The following is a 20,275-nucleotide window of genomic DNA, read 5'->3' as shown; positions in this document are numbered from 1 at the left end:
TTAAGTACATTTCCATCAAAATCAACTCTTCTGTCTTTTGGGGGATGAATGATGGAACTTCTGTAACACATGATTGCTCTTGCATACTGCTCAGAATAACCTTAAGAAAGGTTATTGGTTATGTTGTTCACAAATTGCTGAACTTTACAACCCTGGGTCTCTGCAAACTCGAATGAACTTTCCACACCTGGGCTAACTTAACCTTCCTAAAGCATGTTGCTCTCCAACTGCCTTATCTCACAATCCAGCATGCCAGTTGCTGAAAATCTTTAAGCAAAATTATAATAAATATTATTTTAGCGCACATTTATCAAGCGTCCACTAGGTAGCAGTCAGTGTTCTAAATGCCTAAGGTTGATTATCTGATAAAATACTTCTGACAAAATTAGAAGATAACTGTCTTTTTACTATTATCCCCATCTTATAGAAGATAAAAATCATAGTCATAGGGGCTAAGAAACATCCAAGATACATTGTTTTTAGGAGGAAGGTAGGATTTGAACTAAGCTGTCTGACTGAGTAGTATGTAGGTAAACCAGTTCCTAATTTTTCTGGTGGAAAGAGAGACATTCATTTGTAATGCTTAACAATTTCTGTGGTGTAAATATCCTGCCATTTTCAATTTTAAGCTGCCAAGATGATGTCCCTGAACAAGGACTTGGGAAGCGATGTATACACTGGCTCTTGAGAGCCTTAAATGACTTCAAAAACAAATTATTTTGATCTTCTAAGCAAATCCCATACTACTTCCATCATGGCATCTTGCTCCTCTCTTTAAATATTACATATTTATTCCTGGGAAGCAAGGACAATTTAGTATATGTAAATCAATAAATGTGATATGCTACATTAATAGATTGAAAGATAAAAATCATATAGTAACTTTTGTAGATACAGAAATAAAGTATTTGACAACGTATAACACCCTTTCCTAATTAAAAAAAAAACCCTCAACATATAAGGTATAAAATATCTTAACATAACGAAGTCTATACATATATGACAAGACCATACTCATTGGTGAAAGATTTAAAAGCTTTTTCTCTAAGATCTGGAATAAGACAAAGGTGCCACTCACCACACTTACTCAAAAAGTACTGGAAGTCTTAGCTAAAGCATTCAAACAAGATAATGAAATAGAAGATATCCAAATCAAAAAGGAAGGAGTAAAATTGTCATTATTTGTAGATGATATGATCTTTTGTATAGAAAATACTAAAGACTAAACAAAAAAAATATTGGAACTAGTCAACAAATTTAGTAAAGTTGCAGGGTATAAAAATCAATGTACAGAAACTGGCTACTTTTCTATACACTAACAATAAAGCATTTGAAAAAAGAAAGAAAACTATCCCATTCACAATGGCATCAAACACACAAATATCAATAAATTTAGCCAAAGGAAGTGAAAGATGTACAATGAAAGCTGCAAGACTTTGATGAAAGAAATGGATGAAGACACAGACAAATGGACGGATATCCTATGTTCATGAATTTGAAGAATTAATATTGTTAAAATGCCCATACTATCCAAAGCCATTTATAGATTTAGTTCTATCACTATCAAAACTGCAATGGTGTTTCAAAGAAATTGGAAAAAAAATCTGAAATTTGTATGGAAACACAAAAAGTCTTGAATAACCAAAGCAATTTTGAGAAAGAACAAAGCCAGAAGCATCACACTTCCTAATTTCAAACCATGTTAGAAACTACAGTAATGAAACAGTATGATTCCGGCATAAAAATAGATATATAACCCAATGAAACAGTGTTGAAAGCCCAGAAATAAACCCTTACATTTACAGTCAATTAATATTTGTTGAGGGAGCCAAGAATATTCCATGGAGAAAAAATAGTCCTGAAAAGTGGTGCTGGGAAAATTGGATATGCATATGTAAAAGAACACTGAAAGTTATGATTTAGATTACACTGAACTTCATGGGCAACAAAGAGAAGCATGTGGCACAATTTGAAACCATACAGGTCTTCATATCTGAATCGTTGCTCTGAAGGAGAAAACATATACTGAGACTTTTGAGTTATGATTTAATCTAGTCTGATTTAAAAAAAGCCTTATTATGAATAAAATACTTTTTACAAAGTTACTGTTTAATGCTTACTGATAACATTTCTTATTGCCAATTATTTTTAAGAACTATTTTTAATTTAAATATTTAATTCTCTAATATAATGTTATAACTATGAAGCATTAATTTTTTTGATGCTTCATTGAATAAAAAATATATTTATAGGCTGCTCTTCACATATTATGTATTTGTTAGAAAATAATAGAATTCACTATATCCAAGCTAATGAGGAGTGGATACATTAAACTATTCAAATATAGACTCATCCTTCTCTCAAAGGTAAATGAGGGAGGTCATTTAGGTGAAATTCTATTTTTAATCATTGTGAGAACATAATTTCTTGATTCTATCCCTTAAGAAGATAAATAGCCTCAATCATAAATATTGTATTTTTCAAATTAAAACTATTTTATTCATGCAATATATAAATATAAGTTCTTTCAATGTCATTTGCAAATGTATTAATCAAATTCTTTATGTGCTACATGGCACTGCAAAGTAGTAAGTCTGTTGTATTTCTTATCAAGGCAAAGGTTTACCAACACACATTCGAATGAAATGCCTGCTCACAGCTTGGATTCCTTTCATTTTAAATATGGCTTAGTGGAGTAAGTTTTAGACTAGTTTAAAAAATAAAACTTCTAATGAAGATTACTGAATTTAGGGATTAAATTTTGTTATATGTCCCTCTCTACTCTGAATCACGTAGTGTTTTCATAGTTTCTAAATGCTTATCAATATGATATTGTCTTACTTTAATAAGATATTACAAAGTTAAACAAAATAATCTAGGGATGGCAAATAACCTCTCACGTGAGCTACTACCTCTCCCTCTTACCAATTAGAGTACCCTCCTGAATGAACGGATGTGCCAGTTTCCATTCCTCGTGCATTCTGAAATCAATACAGCCCTTACCAGTTGCTTGGAACTGTCTTGTAAGATGAAACCTATTTGCTATCTTTGAAGTGGTCTATAGGAAAACATGTCTTCAAAATCAATTATAAGGTGTATTTCAGATATTTATTGTGTATGTGGTGACAAAAATATAAGAATGAATCACTTAAAAACTTGTATGAAATTCAATAGTATATCAGTAATATCAGTTTTTTTCAAATATACTCTCTTTAGTGAGGTAGATCGGGTATCATTGCAGGTCATATGCCTACCTGTGAACATAATCCAAATTATGTATGAGGATTTGGAAATAGTGGCCTAAAGAGTCTTGGGAAGAAGTTCTCCCTTCAAAGGCAGGAACACCCCCTCCAGATATACACTGATATGACCATAGGTCATTTTAGTGTTTATTGAGCAGATGTTATATATTACACCCTCTGCTAGGTGATGTCTCATAGAAATATTTTATTTAATACTTAGAAAATATGAAGAGGTAAAAATTGGTATCCTTATTTTATACATAAAAAATATGATTAAAGGGTAGACAGAATTATCAAACATTAAAGGGACACCTGGGTGGCTCAGTCAGTTAAACATCTGACTCTAAGCTCAGGTCATGTGAAATCAAGTCCTGAGTTGGGCTCACACTCAGTACCTGGAGTCTGCTTGGGATTTTCTCCCTTTCCTTATCCTCCACTTTTCCTCCTTATCCCTCTAACCTGCAAGCATAAGCACTCTCTCTCAAATAAATAAAATCTTTCAAAGTAAAATAAAAAGCTAAGATAGATACAGGGTGAAAAATTAGGGACTTTGATATATATATATATTTCACAACACTCAGAAACACAACATAGTCTTTGCTTTAAACCAAAATGCACATATTTATGGATAAGTAAAATGGAACCTCTTTGAGGGATTATTCATTTAATTTATGTTTATTTGGCACTATTTCACTGGGGTCATGGTTATCCAGAGGTTGTGAGGGAATGCAGAGAGAATGATTTTAGTCTGTCTTATCTAACTCAGTCTCTTAAATTAGATTTACCCACATGCATACCCATATACCCACAAACCCTATATACTACACACACATTCATACCTTTATGCACAGCCAGCCTTCCAGCTCTGGTCTCAAGTTTGCAGATTCATGTTCCTTATGGGGTAAATAATAGATAAAGTGGTGTCTCTCCTCAGACCACAGCTCTTCTTCTTCTTTTTTTTCTTTTAATTAATATATGTATTATTTGTTTTAGGAGTACAGGTCTGTGTATCATTATTCTTACACAATTCATAGCACTCACCATAGCACATACCCTCGCCAATGTCCATCACCCAGCCATCCCATCCCTCCCAACCCCCTCCTGTCCAGCAACCCTCAGTTTGTTCCTGAGATTAAGAGTCTCTTATGGTTTGTCTCCCTCCCCAGTCCCATCTTGTTTCATTTCTTCCCCTCCTTTCCCCCACCCTGCCTTTCAAATTCCTCATGTCAGTGAGATCATATGATAGTTCTCTTTCTCTGATTGACTTATTTCGCTTAGCATAATACCCTCTAGTTCCATCCACATCATTGCAAATGGCAAGATTTCAGGGGGGTTGATGGCTGCATAGTATTCCATTGTATATACATATACCATTTCTTCTTTATCCATTCATCTGTTGATGGACATCTAGGCTTTTTCCATAGTTTGGCTATTGTAGACATTGCTGCTATAAACATTCAAGAGCACATGCCCCTTTAGATCACTACATTTGTATCTTCAGGGTAAATACCCAGTAGTGCAATTGCTGGGTCATAGACTAGCTCTATTTTCAACTTTTTGAGGAATCTCCATACTGTTTTCCAGAGTGGTCGCACCAGCTTACATTTCCACCAACACTGTAAGGGAGGGTTCCCCTTTCTCCGCATCCTCACCAACACCTGTCATTTTCTGACTGGTTAATTTTAGCCATTCTGACTGTTGTGCGGTGGTATCTCACTGTGGTTTTGATTTGTATTTCCCTGATGCTGAGTGATGTTGAGCACTTTTTCATGTGTCTGTTGGCCATTTGGATGTCTTCTTTGCAGAATATCTGTTCATGTCTTCTGCTTATTTCTTGATTGGATTATGTGTTCTTTGGGTGTTGAGTTTGATAATTCTTTATAGATTTTGGATACTAGCCCTTTATCTGATATGTCATTTGCAAATATCTTCTCCCATCCTGTTGGTCATCTTTGGTTTTGTTTCCTTTGCTGTGCAAAAGCTTTTGATCTTGATGAAGTCCCAATAGTTCATTTTTGCCCTTGCTTCCCTTGCCTTTGACGATGTTTCTAGGAAGAAGTTGCTGCTGCTGAGGTCAGAGAGGTTGCTGCCTGTGTTCTCCTCAAGGATTTTGATGGATTCCTGTCTCACATGGAGGTCTTTCATCTGTTTTGAGTCTATTTTTGTGTGTGGTATAAGGAAATGGTCCAGTTTTATTCTTCTGCATGTGGCTATCCAATTTTCCCAACACCATTTGTTGAAGAGACTGTCTTTTTTCCATTGGACATTCTTTCCTTCTTTGTCAAAGATTAGTTGACCATAGCATTGAGGGTCCATTTCTGGGCTCTCTATTCTGTTCCATTGATCTACAGATCACGGCTTTTCTTATACTAAGCTTTGAAACTATAATAGCAATATCAGGTGGAAAGCAAGAAGATGAACCAGTTAGAAAACATTGCCTAAATAAGGAAGTCCAACTGCATTAGTATTAGGCTGGGGTAAGTGTACACACTGACAGCCCCTGGCAGTGTATAGAAAAATGAAATAAAAAATTTAAGGAAAAAAAAAAACTTTCTGAAATGTTTGTTCCCTATATTTGATCTTGATTTTCTATTAGGCTCTATTTCAACTCTACCAGTAACAATATAATCAGAATCACTTCGGATTCCCACCCCACGATTCCAGTGATTTACAAAGTGTCAAGGAGTGGTGTCATCAACCCCTTGGAATTCCCTATTCAAGTTGTTGGTCATGCCACTGTTTTCTCTTTGCTTGATCACAAACGTTTTCTCTAACTATATATTAATCTTTATAGCAATATAAAATATTTTATTGTTCCATTTTCCATGGCAAGTGCCATAATTTTGGGGGTCTATCACAGTCCTCTGAGCCTGGATACCTTCCATAGTCATATACATGGTATTCCATCTGTCTGTTCTTGATCAGCTTCCCATTTGCACGGGGAATCACTACTCATTCTCTCCAATATACCTCAAGATCTCTAGCTAAGGGAATCAATCTGTGACCCACTCCTCTCCAACTTTAAGTTAGATTTCTTTATTATGGTCTTCCACACAATGTGTTCCCTGCATTAAATAACTCCATTTTTTTGCTGCTCATTCTTTTCTTGTGGTAATTTGATTAATATCCATGTATGATACATGATAGGTGCTCATTAATGTTTTATGAATAGATCTTTTTCTTAATGAAGTAATGCTTAGCAAATTTGAAATGAAGAAATTAATCCCCAAATATTGCAAATTATATTTTGTTCAAAATAATATATGCCAAACATAAATATTTTTAATCTTCTCATGATTTACAATACCTGTTTTCCCAAGCTTGTATTGAAAAAATCATAACAATATTCTTTAAGAAATCTCTCCTATGTAGACAGTTACTCCTGTGCACTATTGAAAGGTGCTTTGCTTACATAAACTTCAATTTGACATAGTTCCTTCCTCCTATCATTTATATTTTGCATGAACTAGAAAGGGTAAGGCACAAATGTGAAGGAATTTATAATACAATATGGTATCCAGTGAGCAATGCAGTTCTATTAAACAAAACATACACTTATTTTCTCTTATGTGCTAAGAACTGTAATAGGCCTTAACATATGTCTTGTCCTGGAGAACCTCACAGTTACTGTTGTTTATAGGTTATTACAGAAGCTGTACAGAAGAGGCTCAGGTTTTATTACAGAAAATCATAACACGGTGTTTCATATACTATAATACAGGGATATAGAAAGTGTTACAGGGACACAAATAAGGGAGAAAATGAAGGACAGATTAAATACTCTGAGTTCATTCATAGGCAAGAGTAATGTGGGAAATTTCCATGGGGCAAAAACAGGGGTTTGATCTTGAATAGTGGGTAAAATTTGAATAGAAGGTGAATATTTTCCAACAAAAAGCAATATAGTCTATAAAAGGAGAGTAAATACTAAGCCATATTTCAGAGTAGAGAGGACAACCAATTTGTTGATTGCTAAGATATAAATAAAATATAGGAAATAATATGAAAATATCAAGTGGTGGTTGCCTTAATACCAGATTAAAGAGACTAAAGTTACTGAATGCCACAGGGGCAATGCAGGCAATAAGCTAGTTGCCTGAGAAGGACAATTTTCCTATAACATTCTTTGTATACTATGTAATACTTTGTATTATATATGTGTATATATGTGTGTATATGTATATATATATATATATACACACAAAGTATATGTATGTATACTTGTATACTATGTATACAAAGTATGCAAAGTATACAAATATACTTTGTATACTTTATAATATTTTATGATATGTTTCATATAAAATGAAGATGACTATCATCTTATATTCAGTCAGAGTAGTGTCTGTCACATGTATATACTTACTGTATGTTTAATTAATAAGCTAGTATGCCATTTACTCTGTAATATATAAATGACTCAATACAAAATTTGAATCACATAAGAAAACTAAAAGTAAAACATATTCTCAATGCTACCTCAAACCAGTTTATTTTTAGAATGTCAAAATGTTTTTATCTCTTATCCTGAGTGAAAGAAATAATATTTTAAAAATATTTTTCTTAAACATTAAACTCACTTCATTAAGTTCTTAACTCCTAGGGCTTGCTGAAGATAACTTGGAAAAAACTTTCAGGCAGAATCTGAATTATTTTACTATCGGCAAAGTTAATAGAATGTGCCTAGCAAAATTATTTTATTGTATTGAATTTCTTTCCTATATTTAGGTAGAAATATAAAACAATCACAGCTTTCTGCCCTAACTGGAATTGTGATGCAATCAAATGGTCCTGACTTGAGGCCAGGAGTAGACATGTAGGTAGGTGTGTGGGTTTGGGTGCAGGTTTGGCTATGAAAAGTATAGAAGTAGTGATGTACAACCAAGCCTACCATGACCTAGGGAAAGGTAAATGGAGACACATTATTTCTAGAGATTAAACCAGAAAGAAATGACTAAAATGCAATTACAATAGATAAAATAGAAGTGTACAATAATATCCAGTTTATCAAACTAGATGGGAACAAACATGTGAGTCTTCAGAATCTAAATAGCAGGCAGCAGACCTATTACTAACATCCAGAATTATGACAACATTCTTACAAAGAAATAAAACCCAGGACACTAGGTATCTAGGGAAAGATACTTAGAGATCATTAATTAAAGACACTGTCCCTGGGAGAATGAGGTTCAAGGTCAGAGAGTTGCCTGCAACACCACAAACTCGTAAGATGAGTTAGAGACTCATTGAGGTAGAACATCTTTTATTACCCGTATTTGAGGTTAAACTAGTAGTTTTGCTCAAATGTTAGTACAAAAATGCCACCTTATTAATGTACCTTCTCAAAGAGAGTTGCTGTTATTAACATGAATTAATATACTCTACAATATATAGTCCTCGGGAAATATGACTGTGTACAGTCTGGGAAACAATGACTCTGTTATGCTGTAAAGCTCAAAGAAGTTAAGTCTGGGTGCTAATTATTGAAAGAGATAGAAAAAAGTAGGAAAGATGAGGCAATTTACAGATTAGCAACTGTGAAATGCCATGGTCCCTTGGACCAGAGGGATTATAGAAAAGGTGGTAGCCCTGGGGCGCCTGGGTGGCTCAGTGGGTTAAGCCTCTGCCTTCAGCTCAGGTCATGATCTCAGGGTCCTGGGATCGAGCCCCGCATCGGGCTCTCTGCTCAGCAGGGAGCCTGCTTCCTCCTCTCTCTCTACCTGCCTCTCTGCCTGCTTGTGATCTCTCTCTGTCAAATAAATAAATAAAATCTTTAAAAAAAAAGGTGATAGCCCTGTAAGAAGGGGACTTTCTGATGTTAATTGGAGACATAGAAAAGACAAAACTGGTTTTGGAGATAGTCCTCCTTGCCACTATTTCCCTCACTTCTGGGAAGAGAGGCAGTTAGGAGGTTTTGAGCAATATTACACAACATTGTTAAGATGTTCAATTTACATTCAAAATGATGTAATGGGTACTAATTGCAAGGATAGAAATTAGTTATTTTATTATGAAAACAGTACTCAAATACTAAAAAACTTAGCTCCTAAGAATGCCCATTTTAAATTTTTCACTGAACAAATAAATATAGTGTTAATGTTATTTATCTGGGTCAGACTTAATAATGCACCAGCTAGGCATTAGATTCAACAAAATTCATTAAAAACAATAATTAATTAAAATTTTCAGCTTGACATTGCTTACAATAGTGTCATCAAGGTTAGAGTAAATTCAGCATAGAAAATAAATGTATGGAATCTATACAGAACCATAGAAAATAAGTCTTACTCTTTACCCTACAATCTCCAACCTGTCCAAGATCTGTACATTTTATTTCATAGTATATTCAAGCTTACTTTTACTTTGTTTTTTAGAATTAAAAAGAAATATTTAATTCTAGATGATTTATAATAGCATCACTCTTTTCCATGTTGACATTCATTTTCCCAGTTTATATTGGGGCTTTTAAAAAATCAATCATTTAGGCATCTATAGTTTCATTTGTCATTTAATTTGTTTGATATTTTGAATTTTGCCATAGAAGGAAGGAAAGTTTGTTTAGAAGAATACCATATTTTATGTTATGAACCAGATACTGTCATGTTTGCTAGATTTTAGTTAGGACTGTGCTGGCAAGGACAATTAAATTATTTCAGGTTTAAGTTGATGAAAGTTACTACTTTTTTCCTTTAAAAGGACAGAATGCAGAGTACTTTACTTTTCCTTGCCTTTATCAGATCTTTAACAGAGGAATTGCCGATTTCAGGGTTCAAAGAGCTTCAAAGGTTTCCTTACTTTAGATAATTACTTCTTCGAATAAATTTTGCCCACTAATTTCCTTTGGGAATGAACCTGTTCACTTGTCATTCAGTGTATACCTAGAGAGTATAACTTTGTTGTGTGTCTTCTGACATCCATTTCACTTATTAATTCTGATAGGAAATGAAGATAAGCTTTCCCCTGAGCTACTGACTTGCTCACATTTCTCTTGCTAGAAATATCACTTTAATACAATGGAATGTGGTTGTTTCTTTTTCCAATACTTACTTGTTTCATAAATTACTATATTAACCTTTACAATGCATTGGAGTTTCTGGTCAATTATTTGACAACAGAAGTGTATTATTTTCTCCCCAGGCAGAATCTTTTTCCTGTAAGAGTTTTCTTTGTCCCTTCTTTCTCCATAGCTTCATTTCTAGAATATCTCAGAGTGTGGGCTATTTCTCTTTATATAGGCAAAAAATGGTTACCTATTCCTGTTTATAAAAACAACATAGAAATACTATTAATCCCTATTAAAAGTAAATGATATATTAGTGATTACCCTAGAAATGTTACTATTTTTTTCTCTTTTTTTCTGCTCATAACCTTGAGAAGAGGGGATACCTTTAGGTTTGGTAATCATGTGTATATCTCACAATTTTATTTTCTTGCTTTGACACATTAAGCTGGTGAAAGTACAAAAGATAAAATGGAGAAGGTGTGAAAGATAAAATGATAAAAGGATTTTATCAGAAAAATACCTTGCAATGGTAAACAATATCAAGGATTTGGTTCACTTTTACTAAATAGTAAAGTCACTGCAGGCTACATTTAAACTTTGTTTCTTTTTACTTCTTTTTCTTTTGTGTTTTATTGTTGTTCATTTGCTTTTCTGTTATTCAGTCCTGCAATTTCAGGTTATTTCAAATTGGAATCCTTTCCTTGATTTTTTTAATTCTAGAAAAATAAATTTTGCTCACCTTAACATAAAGGGAAAAAAAGACTGGTATAAATTTAAGGAATAGAATATTTCTCCCACCAAGATTCGGTTTTAGTAACAAATACATTGGACACTCTAAGGAATTGTTTTTTATCAGCTAAATCATGTAATTCAAACAAAATCTTATTTGAAAATTCAACATAGAGAATGAGCATTTTCTGCTTGAAAAGTGAGTGTGAATTGGGGGAAATCAGAAGGGAAGACAAACCATGAGAGTCTGTGGACTCTGAAAAAGAAACTGAAGGCTTTAGAGGGCAGGGGGTGGGAGGATGGGTGAGCCTGGTGGTGCATATTAAAGAGGGCATGGAGCACTGGGTGTTGTACATAAACAATGAATCTTGGAACACTGCATCAAAACCTAATGATGTATTTTATGGTGACTAACGTACCACAATTTAAAAAGAAAAAGAAAGAAAGAAAAAAGAAAAGTGAGTGTGAGTTCAAACTTCATCAGTTTTGTGTTTCCCATGGCAGACAGAGGGCTCCTATAGCACAAGGTGTTCCATGAAGAAAAGACATAGGATTCAGAGGTGTCCATTACAGGAAGATATTCTTTCTGGCTTTTTGGTGGGGGGGGGGGGGGCGGGGGGGTTTGCAGCAGGGGGAAAAAAAAAAAAAAGAATTCTGTAGTAAAAGCAGCCCAAATATCTTCTGCATGTTAGCATTCTCTTATGATAGGAATCAGGCAGTAAAGGTATAACCAGAAAAGCTTCAATGAAATGGTATTTCTTTTTAATTGAATTTTACCATTGTTAGTTCTCATAACTGGAAGGATATGTGTCAATGAAATATAAAAATTATTCAAACATAGAAAGGTTTTTTAAAAAGATTTTATTTATGTATTTGACAGAGAGAGAGATCACAAGTAGGCAGAGGCAGGCAGAGAGAGAGAGGAAAGCAGGCTTTCCACTTAGCAGGGAGCCCAATGCAGGGCTCCACCCCAGGACCTGAGATCATGACCTGGGCCGAAGGCAGACACCCAACCATCTGAGCCACCCAGGCGCCCCTAGAAAGGTTTTTAAAGCAATGCTTAACTGTTAGCAGGACTACATACACTCTTTCTCTTCCTCTCCTTGCAACTCACCATCCCTTCTTTTTCCATTGGCATACTTCTTTCCAAACACAGCTTCAGAGTGGAGTGCAATATCCCAAAACATTGGTAAAATCAAATGCTGGAAAGGAGAATGTGGAGCAACAGGAACTCTCATTCGTTGCTGGTAAGATGCAAAATGGTACAACCACTTTAGAAAACAATTTCACAGTCTCTTGCAAAATTAAACAGACACTTACCAAATGATCCAGCAGTTACCTTCCCTGTAATTCACCCAAATGAATTGAAAACTTAATGCACACACACATACACACACACACAAAAAAAAACTCTGCAAATAGATATTTATAGCAGCTTTATTCATAATTTCCAAATATGGAAGCAATCAAGAGTCCTTCAGTAAGTAAATGGACACACTCATAAATCCAGATGATGAATATTATTATTCAGGTGTAAAAAGGAATGAACTATCAAGCCATGAAAAGACATGGAACACACTGAAGTGCATATTGCTAAGTGAAAGAAGCCAATCTGAAAAGACTACATACCATTTGGTTCCAACTATATGACATTCTGGAAAAGTCACAACTCTGGAGAAAGTAAAGAGAAAAGTTCCAAGGGTAGAAGGGAAGGGAGAGTGAAATAAATTGAGCACAGAGGACTTTTAGGGCAGTGTAACTATTGTGTATCACACATGTGGTAGATACATAGTTTATATATTTGTCGAACCCATAGAAAAACCCATAGTATGTACAACTGCCAAGAGTGAACCCTAATGTAAACTATGGACTTTAGGTGATAATCATGTGTCAGTGTAGTTTCACTGATTGTAACAAATATATTGCTGTGGTAAGAGATAGTGATAGGGAAGTTGTGTGTATGTGGAGACAGAAAGTACATGGTGACTCTATAATCTGCTTAATTTTGCTGTGAACCTAAAACTTCTTTAAAATAAAGGTTATTTTTAAAAATTCATATATAATCCATGCCAGAGCATAGCACTAGTTCTTGGCCAGTGGTTGTTATTTTAAAAGGGTCAAATATGGAAGAGAGACTTCAGATTTTGTACAGACATGTTGGACATAACCAACAATTGCCATCATATCCAGTTTTATACTCTCTTAGATTAGATAAAGTACACTCGCTCATAACTGATAACTGAAGAGTATTGGTCCTGCTGGTTTGAACCTATACTGACCATTGTTATGAGACAATTCTCCCTAGTGTTTCTACGTGACTTATGATAACTTTTATCCCAGACTGTCTTTTCAAGTTGAGACAGATTTTCTTATCAAGTAGCTATGGTAGCCAAATATAGTGTCTCTCGCCAGGTCAGAGGGACAATTTGTTTCCTGACCAGTATCATAACAGTAATGGGTCCCTCTGGGATAAAGTCTGGGTAGGTTTGCTGGTAGCATCCTCATACAGTTGGGGGTTTCCTAAGCTCAGGTTTCCTTAACTGTGACAACGACCTCAATGTGCACAGCATTCATGTGAGCTCAGTCTGCATTGCCTTCATGAGACTTGGGGGTAAGGAGGAACTGATGCAAAAAGGAAGCTCATGCATCCTGCATGAATGAATACTAATCTGTCTAATTTCATTTGTGCTTTTGTTACCGTACCTGGCCAAATCTATCAAAGTGTGGAGAGAGAGCTGATCTAGCAGTTGTCTGCTGGTCAAGGTCTTCATGGCTGGTAGACAAACTTAACTTCAAACATCCATCTTCTTCTCATTTCCCAACACGCATACACGCATATACACACACCCACACACCCACCATTCAACTATAAAGTTGCATATTTTCCCATTAAATGCTCTCATTCTTTAAAAACTAAACCAATGATATGTTTGTATGCTATTATGGAGGAAACATATATTTTGTATAAAACCAACTTTCATTTTTTTATTCTCTTTATGAGGGAATAAAAGGTGGCAGTAAGTATCCCAATTTTAGGATTGAGAATCCTGAAAACAATTTTTATGCCAGTTTATTCAAATTCTCCACATATTTATCATTATTGAGTTACATATTTAAGCTGGTGATACCAAGATAAGTAACACATGCTTCTAGCTCTGAAGTGATGACATAGAGCAGATGATTAAAAAATAAATAAGTAGGGAATGCCAGTACTCTGCTGTACATTATATATGATCTGTAAATGCTAGTGATGCTGTACTGACTGTGAAGATAATATTGATTACATTTTCTAGGGTCACATTGTAGAGAACCAAAGTTAAGTACCACAGTAGCATAATGAATAGAGCCTAGTGGAAACAGGTAAAGTAACTGATTTGGAATAAATGGCTACCACTTGAATGTCAAAGCCTAAAAATAATCACACTATTTGTGATGGCTGGTTTATGTGTCAACTTGACTGGGCTAAGTGATGCCCGGATATCTGGTAAAATATTATTTCTATTTGTGATGGCTGGTTTATGTGTCAACTTGACTGGGCTAAGTGATGCCCGGATATCTGGTAAAATATTATTTCTAGATGTGTCTATGAGGGTGTTTCTAGAAGAGATAATCATTTGACTTGGTAGACTGAGTAAACATCACGTTCAAAATAAAGTAATTTTTTTATTTCATTTTCTTGATTTTCATGATTTGAATAATGTGGTTAAATTGTTTCTTCTATTATTATTACATGAGAAACAGTTTTTTTCTCAGTATTCAGCCTGAGGAAGTAATCATGTGCCATAATCATTTTCAGCATCAGAGAAGTATTTCCAGAGTTTAGGTCAGTTTTATTACCTATATTAGTCATAATAAGATTTGTATATTGTTTTTTAGTTAATTTTTCCACACTGGTACTTAAGTTCTGACAAATAACACTTCCTTTACTGGATGCATTCATACTAAAATATAAGAAGATGGCATCAATGACAAGTCTTAAATATAGGTGAATCTGACAAAATCTCAAAGCAAACCCACACTGACAAGTGTTAAACATTGAAGAGGTTGCCTGATTTATTTTCTTCATATACTAAGTGTCAAAAATATGTTTCATACACAGATAATGTTTTTAATTTTTAATGTAGCTATATTGATGTTAGTTGGCAGATGTGTCAAGTATAATTGTTTGAAGTCATCCCCCCAAAATGTGCATCTCATTCTACTCAGTTGGTGACTGTTGAAGAGCTTCTCAGTGTGCTTTTCACAATGAATTGGTAAGAGCTATTTTCCATTACATTGCATTCTGATAGATACTGAGGTTAATGGAATCGATTATCTCAATTTCAACAATATAAAATGTTCATTAAACAGAGGAATTACAAATCTAGCCACAATAGACCCCTGTATACTTATAATCTGTTTGCAGTAAAGCTGCATTTTGGGGGACATATTAATAAATTGAAAAGAGTCAAAAACAATTTACCAGTATGATTTGAGTCTATAGCTGACTCAAAATTTTTCAAGAAGAAATTTGAGCATATATATGTTAATAGTGATTATTACTGTTTCTAGTGATGATTTACTGAATTATGATTCATAATGTTTAATTCATATTATACTCTGCTCAAAGGAACTGACTCCACAGTGGGATAAAATTCACAAACTGCTTATACAGGCATCTGAGGCCTTCCAGAGTCAAGCACGGACATGTATAACCAATCTTGTGTTTGTATAGTTAGTAGTAAGAGATCTGTATCCCACAATGATCTGTTCCTAAACAAGCCATTGATATTAATTCCCATACTGTTTACAGTATTCCCAAACTGTATCCACACTAGGCTGTGTAGAATGTTCTATCTCTTCTTCAGTATAAATCCTACCAATCATTCATCTAGATATCAGAATCATCTTCAGAGTTAGCAGAACTAAGAATCAAAAGGAATGGATCCAATATCCTGATGCCAAGATTTAAACTTTTTTGTTTTTGTTTTTGTTTTCTTAATAAGTACCACCACTTTATTTCTTTATTTTTTTATTTAACCAAAAGAAGAATTTATTTTTTTTTAAGATTTTATTTATTCATTTAATTGACAGGGAAAGAGAGAGAGACAGCAAAAGAGGGAACAGAAGCAGGGGGAGTGGGAAAGGGAGAAGGAGGCTTCCCGCTGAGCAGGGAGCCCGATGCGGGGATCAGTCCCAGGACCCTGGGATCATGACCTGAGCCAAAAGCAGACACTTAATGACTGAGCCACCCAGGTTCCCCAGGAGAATTTATTAATTGCAATATCTTGTGGTATTTATTTCAGGGTTGTTTTTTTTTTTAAGTTTTGTTTACATTTCAGTGAGTTATCATATAGTGTGTTATAGGTTTCAGGAATAGAATTTAGTGATTCACCACTTACATGCAGCACCTAGTGCTTATCACAATTGCCCTCTTTAATACCCATCATCCATTTAGCCCATCCCCTGACCACTATACCTCCAGCAACTCTTAGTCTGTTCTCTATAGTTAACTCTCTTATGGTTACCTCACCCATTTTTCCCCCTTCTCCTGTGTTCATCTGTTTTGCTTCTTAAATTCCATATATGAATGAAATAATATGCTATTTGTCCTTCCCTGGCTGACTTATTTTGCTTAGCATAATACACTCTAGCTCCATCCACATTATTGCGAATGGCAAGATTCCATTCTTTCTGATGGCTGAGTACTACTCGACTATATGTGTGTGTGTGTGTGTGTGTGTGTGTGTGTGTGTGTGTATACACACCACTTCTTCGTCCATTCATCAATCTATAAATATTTTGGGCTCTTTCCATAATTTGGCAATTGTTGATAATGTTGTTATATATATCAGGGTGAATATGCCCCTTCCAATCAGTATTTGGTATCTTTTAGGTAAATACCCAGTAGTGCAATTACTGGGTCATAGGGTAGTTCTATTTTTAACTTTCTAAGGAAACTCCATACTGTTTTCCAGAGTGATTACACCAGTTTGTGTTCCCACCAACAGGACAAGAGGGTTACACTTTCTCCACATCCTCTCCAGCATCTGTTGTTTCCTGTGTTGCTAATTTTAGCCATTCTGACAGGTGAGGTGGTATCTCATGTTGGGAATGGCAGGCAATCCCTTTTACCTCTGAGTATCTTACAGTTTTTGGTGCAATTGTAAATGGGATCAATTCCTTTATTTATCTTTCTGCTGCTTCATTACTGATTTAAAGAAATGGAACAGTTTTCTCTACATTGATTTGGTATCCTGCAACTTTGCAGAATTTGTGTATCAGTTTTAGCAATTTTTTGGTGGTGTCCTTTAGGTTTTCTATATAGAGCATCATGTTGTCTGGGGATAGTGAAAGTATAACTTCTTCCTTGCTAATATCAATACCTTTTATTTCTTTTTTGTTGTCTAATTGCTGAGACTAGGACTTCCAGTACTGTTCTAAATCACAGTGGTGAGAGAGGACATCCCTGTCGTGTTCCTGACCTTAGAGGAAAAGCTCTCAATTTTTCCCCATTGAGGAGGCTCTTAGCTGTGGGTCTTTCAAACATGGCCTTTATGATGCTGAGGTGTGTTCCCTCTTATCCCTACTTTGTTGACGATTTTTATCAAGAATGGATTCTGTAAATGTCCACATCTATAGAGAGAATCATATGGTTCTTACCCTTTTATTAATGTGATAAATCCCACTGATTTGTGAATATTGAACCATCCTTGCAACTCAGGAATAAATCTCACTTGATCATGGTGAATAATTCTTTTAATGTACTGTTGGATCTGATTAGCTAGCATTTTGTTGAAAATTTCTGCATCCATGTTCATCAGGGATATTAGTTTGTAATTCTTCTCTTTAATGGGGCCTTTCATTTTAAAATCAAGATAATGCTGACCTTGTAGAATGAGTTTGGAAGTTTTCCTTCCATTTCTATTTTCTGAAACAGTTTGAGAAGAATAAGTGTAAACTCTGCTTTAAATATTTGGTAGAACTCCCTTGGTAAGCCATCTGGCCCTGGACTCTTGTTTCTTGGGAGATTTTTGATTACTGATTCAATTTTTTTGCTGGTTATCAGTATTTTCAGGTTTTCTATTTTCTCCTGTTTCAGTTTTGGTAGCTTATATGTTTCTAGAAATTTATTTCTTCCAGATTACCCAATTTGTTATATATTTTTTCATTACATTCTCTTATAATTGTATTTCTATGGTGTGTGTTGTGATCTCTCCTCTCTCATTTGTGATGATCTGCTTCTCCTACTGCTTGTGCTCTCCCTGTCTCTCTCTCTCTTTCAAATGATTAAAATTTTTAATAGATTAGAGATTTTTAATCTCTAATAAGAGATTAGATCTAATAATCTAATAATAAGATTTTTAATAGATTAAAAAATCTTAAAAATTTCTATCCTACACTGAAGAAGCACCATATAATCCTTCAAGAATGCTGGGGTCCCCATCACAGCTATGATGAAGGGTATGTCCTCTGCCACCTATCTGGTGGGTAAATGGGTCTTACAAGATAAATTCTTTCTAATATTTCAGTTTCTCTAAGCCTTAGAATACCACATCTCTGCTAGTCCAAATATGTATAAGTTATCTACTGCTGCATAATAACTTTACCACAGTATTAGCAGATCAAAACAACACATATTTATTATCTTATAGTTCCTGCAGGTCAACAGTCTGAGTATGGCTGTGGTTTGGTCCTCTACAAGGTAATAATCAAGATGTTGGGTATGGTTATGGTCTTAACTGAGGCTCACCTAGAAAACAATTGACTTCCTTATTCTGTGGTTCTTTGTAAAAATAGTGACCATTATCATTATTCATCTCGTTCTTACTGGTTCTTTGACCTGACAACCTGGGGCTCTTCTCCCTTATGATTGAGATTTTCCCCCTTGACATTTAGGGTTGACCTGTTGTGTAGAGTATTTTATTTTTGTGTTCTTCATACACTTTTTTTTTTGCTGTCATCTCTTAAATACCACCACTAGCTTATAAAGGTCTGATATTGGATGGATAATCACTATAAAAGTGGAACTCTTTCTTGTGAAGTGACAAAAACACAAATCAAAGTAGCATAAGGCAAAATAGAAAATAATTGGCTAAAAAAACTTGAAATAACAGGAAGAGACTGGTCTAAGGCAAGGCAAAGTTTGGAGACTCATAAATATCATTGACTCTTTGTATGTGTTGGGTGAGGATGGGTATGTCACAACTGGAAGAGAACTACTGGTATCTGGTGAGTAGAGTGTGGGACTCCTGCTAAATCTACAATGTACAGGACAATTCTTCACAGCAAAGAATTCTCTAGACAATAGTGCTGAGACTGAGAAAGAATTTACAGAGAGATATTGTACACTTTCCACACAGCTTCCATTAAGTCCGATATAGACTCCCAAGCAAAGCCATGACCATCCACTCTCTCTGCAAAGATATGAAAGAAAATGTTCAGTAGAACCTTAATTGTAGTTATTACAGATGGTGTTAAATCAGTATCTGATATTCAACTCTCTCTCCTACACTAATTATTTAAGATTTTTATCACCTTTACCTGTATTTCAGATGTTCAAGTTGCTTAGTTGGTGTAGTAACCAGAAATCTATGAGAGTTCCTTTCTTTTTTTTTTCTTTTTTTAAAGATTTTATTTATTTATTTGACAAAGAAAGAGACACCGAGAGCAGGAACACAAGCAGGGGAATGGAAGAGGGAGAAGCCTGTTTCCCATTGAGCAGGGAGCCCGATGCGGGGCTCAAATCCAGGACTCTGGGATCATGTCCTGAGCTGAAGGCAGACGCTTAATGACTGAGACACCTGAGTCTTGGTTGTCTTCACCATATCACACTACTAGTGGTTATGATGGTATAAATTAAGAAAACGTGATTTTAAATACCCTACTTATCCTACTTTGTATATCAGAAATAAAACCACCATTCAGCAATCAAGGCTTATACTTCTAGAAGTATCACATAAAGCCTTTGATTAAGAATGATGCCAGACACAGTTGATGGCACTTATCAATACAATTAGTAGCAATATTAAAACATGATGGATTGGTATTTTATTTGCAATAAGTTTGAGAAAGCTTTTCTTCTTAACATTTGAGGTCAGTTGTCATGAAGCATTAAAGGAAAAAAAAAAGATTCTTTGGTCAATTTAGGAATGTAACACCCTTGCATAATGTTAGAAATGAGACATTTCAAGGCCAATACAAATGACAATCACCTCTCAGGTAACAATTCTAAACTTCACCCTCTGGTGATATCAATGTGAATAAACCCATCTGTGCTTTGTAATTTGACTTAAAAGGTGTCTCCAAAATTTGACTTTAG

Source organism: Enhydra lutris, unplaced genomic scaffold (assembly GCF_002288905.1).
Source record: "Enhydra lutris kenyoni isolate GAN:26980312 unplaced genomic scaffold, ASM228890v2 scaffoldscaffold27, whole genome shotgun sequence".
Taxonomy (NCBI): domain Eukaryota; kingdom Metazoa; phylum Chordata; class Mammalia; order Carnivora; family Mustelidae; genus Enhydra; species Enhydra lutris.
The sequence above is the reverse complement of the archived record's forward strand: the minus strand, read 5'-3'. Positions refer to the sequence as shown.